The sequence below is a fragment of the Megalobrama amblycephala genome, linkage group LG6 (assembly GCF_018812025.1).
Source record: "Megalobrama amblycephala isolate DHTTF-2021 linkage group LG6, ASM1881202v1, whole genome shotgun sequence".
Taxonomy (NCBI): Eukaryota; Metazoa; Chordata; class Actinopteri; order Cypriniformes; family Xenocyprididae; genus Megalobrama; species Megalobrama amblycephala.
This window is the reverse complement of record NC_063049.1, coordinates 15,276,727-15,281,217: the sequence shown is the minus strand read 5'-3', so window position 1 is coordinate 15,281,217 and position 4,491 is coordinate 15,276,727. Positions and strand designations below refer to the sequence as shown.

General features: G+C 35.5%; 1 long non-coding RNA gene across 1 annotated transcript; it reads left to right on the top strand.

Moving 5' to 3' along the window:
• The first annotated feature begins 446 nt into the window (after positions 1-446).
• On the top strand, positions 447-2,181 carry LOC125269963. The gene is made up of 3 exons (XR_007185222.1): positions 447-504; positions 1,770-1,845; positions 1,988-2,181. It is a non-coding gene; the product is annotated as an uncharacterized LOC125269963 (long non-coding RNA).
• The last annotated feature ends 2,310 nt before the right edge of the window (positions 2,182-4,491 follow it).

The window sequence follows — 4,491 nt, the reverse complement described above, 5'->3', positions numbered from 1 at the left end:
AGTTCTCTCTTCACAGCAGTTCAGTCAGTGTACTGTTTGAGTACATGAATTACTCGGGGATATTGGTTTGTTTGAATTCAGAGGGAGTGTCAGCCACATTAAAAAAGTTAACAGCTTAAGTCATTTGTGGATTAATGCGTATTGGAGACGCGAACCGTTTAAAACGATTCAGTTCGATTTGGTGAACTGGTTCAAAAAGATCCGGTTACATCGAATGATTCGTTCGCGAACCGGATATCACAAACTGCTTTGTTTTGAACTCTCTCTCACAACAGACACGGAAAAGAAGACAATGCTGAATAAAGTCGTAGTTTTTGCTATTTTTGGACCAAAATGTATTTTTGATGCTTCAAAAAATTCTAACTGACCCTCTGATGTCACATGGACTACTTTGATGATGTTTTTCTTACCTTTCTGGACACACAGAGAGCTCTCGGACTAAATCTAAAATAAACTTTGTTCCAAAGATAAACGGAGGTCTTACGGGTTTGGAACAACATGAGGGTAAGTTATTAATGACATAATTTTGCTATTTGGGTGAACTAACCCTTTAATTTGAAGAACATGCATGTTCATGTTATGTCTTGGAATACAGACCTGACTTCCCAGATTACAAATTTGAAAATCCACTTAACTCTGCCATTTTTGCCGTCATTGACTACTGTTAATACTTCTTGTTTGAATTTCACTGATTAAGCAATATGGTAAAAGTGACAGTGGGTTGGATTAGGGCTGGGAAAAACGATAATTTTTTGTACGATTAATTTAGCGATTATTTTTCGGTGCATCGATTAATCTAACGGCTCTTTTTTGTTTTTGTTTTTTTCAGTCCGTTTCTATTTCGGTTTGATTCGATTATCGATAATCTCCCCATTAATTGACTATTACCAATTTGTAAAAAGTCCAAAATAAAAGACTATACAAGTGCAAAGTAATGCATTCTTAGTCAGAGGTAGCGTTCGATAAAACCTTGAAGCCTTAAACACATAGGCCTAGCTTACTAATAAAAAAGTGCATCTTGTAATTCTTCTTTCAGATGAAAATAACAAATTGATGTCATTCAATAAAAAAAAGGTCACCCAAAATACTTGTTTAGAGCAATTGAAAGAATACAGTAACCAATGTAAACTTGAGGGCTTTAAGCTATTTAAGTGCTTTTCCAACAAACAAAAAATAAATAAAAATTAACAGCGACAGTGGGAGCCAGCAGCCTGTCATGGTGTCCTTCCTGAACCAACAGAATTTAACATTTGTTGAAAACACATAGCTTTAAGCTTACTGAAAAAAAGTGCATCTTTTAATTCTTCATTCACATAAAAATAACAACAACGTATAGTAGTACACTCTGCCACTCACCTTTTTCTTAAAAAAAATACTAATGTAGGTAACTAGAATTTAATAAATGGAACATTATTGTAAAGTGTACCGATTTGTTATACACCGATTCAGACGTCTCATGAGTTCAGTGTTGGACAGATCAGTTGTTTTAACTATTCATTTAAGTGAATCAGTTCAAATGAGTCATTAGTTCACGAATCGGACATGTCATTATTGGACGTGTAGCCTACGGCAAGCGCTGTGTGATTATCCCGGCAGTTTATTTTTTAGCACAACTCGCACTCCGCGGTAATTCAGCAAAAAAAATATCTCAGAATGCTCCACGTGAAACTTTGTTCATCCCAGCCCTGGTACGGATATAACTACAAGGCCTCTGGCAAATTGGCGCAGGTACCAATACTGTGACCACAAGTGACATGTTGCGTTTATAGGCAACCCTCACAGGGAAAGGAAAAAAAGGCAAGCTGAAGGAGCAGCTTGAGCCAGAAAAAACCAACGCAATTTTAGGTACAGTAATGTCATAGTTATGAATCCAAATCCATTGTCATGATTGATTGACAAATCCATTATAATCAATGATTGTATTTCAATGTTATACATTGTCTATCCTGTTTTAATTCATCCCCATGTCTCTTTCCTGTTTTCACAGATGCAGTGAGGGAGCGATTCCCCAACACCGAGGTGGCAGAGATCCGGGCCCTTCTACGGAGGAAGTGCAACAATGAGAGCTACAAGGCCTCTAGTAACTCAAGTCCGAGCTACAGGTGCTGGTCATATAATTAGAATATCGTGAAAAAGTTCATTTTTTTTATTGTAAATTATTTTTAAAAGTGAAACTTTCATATATTCTAGATTCCCTACATGTAAAGTAAAACATTTCAAAAGTTTTTTTTTTTTTAAATTTTGATGATTAGAGCGTACAGCTCATGAAAGTCCAAAATCCAGTATCTCAAAATATTAGAATATTTCCTAAGATCAATCAAAAAATGGATTTTCAAAACAGAAAAGTTCAAGTTCTTTAAAGTATGTTCATTTGTACACTCAATACTTGGTCGGCAGCACATATTTCAGCAAATGACTTGCTCCTAGCACAAATTACAGCATCAGTGAAGTGTGGCATGGAAGTGATCAGCCTGTGGCACTGCTGAGGCACTATTGAGCCTTCAGATCATCTGTATATTGTTGGATCGACTGTTTCTCATCTTTCTATTAAAATATCCCATAGATTCAGGTCAGGCATGTTGGCTGGCCAATAAAACACAGTAATATCATGGTCAGCAAACCACTTGGAAGTGGTTGTTGCACTGTTAGCAGGTGCTAAAGTCCTGCTGGAAAAGGAAATCAGCATCTCCATAAAGCTTATCAGCAGATGGAAGCATAAAGTGCTCCAAAATCTCCTGGAAGATGGCTGCATTGACTTTGCACTTGATAAAACACAATGGACCAACACCAGAAGACGTCACGGCCCCCCCAAATCATTACTAACTTCAGAAAATTCCCACTAGACTTCAAGCAGCTTGGATTCTGTGCCTCTCCAGTCTTCCTTCAGACTCTGGGACCATGATTTCAACATGAAATGCAAAATTTAATTTTATCTGAAAAGAGGACTTTCAACCACTGTTCACTGTCCAGTTCTTTTTCTCCTTAGCCCAGGTAAGATGCTTCTGACGTTGTTTCTGTTTCAGAAGTGGCTTGGTAGTCCTTTTCCTGAAGATGTCTGAGTGTGGTGACTCTTGATGCGCTGACTCCGGCTTCATTCGACTCATTGTGAAGCTCTCCCAAGTGTCTGAATCGGCTTTACTTGACAGTATTCTCAAGCTTGCGGTCATCCCTGTTGCTTGTGCACCTTTGCTTACCCAATTTTTTCCTTCTAGTCAACTTTGCATTTAATATGCTTTGATACATCACTCTGTAAACAGCCACCACATTCAGTAATGACCATCTGTGACTTACTCTCTTTGTGGAGGGTGTCAATGATTGTCTCCTGGACCATTGCCAAGTCAGCAGTCTTCCCCATTAGTGTGGTTACAAAGAACAAGAGATACCCAGAATTTATACTGTAGGGATGGTCATTTAATGAAACTCAAATGTAAATATTCTAATATTTTGAGATACTGGATTTTGGACTTTCATGAGCTGTACGCTCTAATCAACAAATTAAAAAAAAAAAACTTTTGAAATGTTTTACTTTACATGTAGGGAATCTAGTATAAATGAAAGTTTCATTTTTTTAAATAATTTACAATGAAAAAATGAACTTTTTCACGATATTCTAATTATATGACCAGCACCTGTAGATATGCATGTGTAGTAAGTTGTTTGCCATTGTTCTGTTCCCGGCATTTCAGAGAAAGTCGACTGTTCAAAGTTCTTCCTTTTGCCAATATCTGCTTTTGTGTGTTACTTTTGTGTTAATAATAAAGATCCTTTTCTGAAATGCAATTTGTAATCTGTTGATTTAATGTACTTGAACTGAATTTTATTGTAATACACTTGTAGTGTAATACCAACATTCATGCTTAAGTATAACAAAATGGGGATAAAATTACAAATGAAATGTACTTTCAATTTGTTTCTACCTTACACTATAATAACATTGCACTGAAAGTATGTGTCTATGATGTTTAGGTTGTAATTGAACTTCACTTCAAAAACATTATTATTGTCATAGTGGGACACTTTAAAAGCACTAAATATAGTTAGGAAGTGCATTTGTAGATCACTTGAAATGTTACAGAGGCATACTAAATTAACTGTTTATAGTAATTATAAGTATGATAGCAGTATGCACAAAATGTACTTAAACACAACTATAATTTGCACTGCAATGCCTTTTTAAGTGTATTTCCATTAGAATGGAAATACAATGCAATTGTACTCTAAGTGTGCTTAATTGCTCATGAATCTTGATTTTCATTAGTGTATTTTAGTGCACTTGAAGTTTAAAAAAAGTTGTTCCATTTTAGTATACAATTTACACTAGAAGTGTAGTTAAATATATGTTAAGTTGAAGTTAATACATAATTGAATACACTTAACTATACTTGGATTTGAGAAAATAGTACAAAATGTAGAAAATATACTTAGTACACTTTATTAAAGTATATTTTTAATAGAATTCTTTTTCACCTGGGTAGCCATGCAACTAGCAGG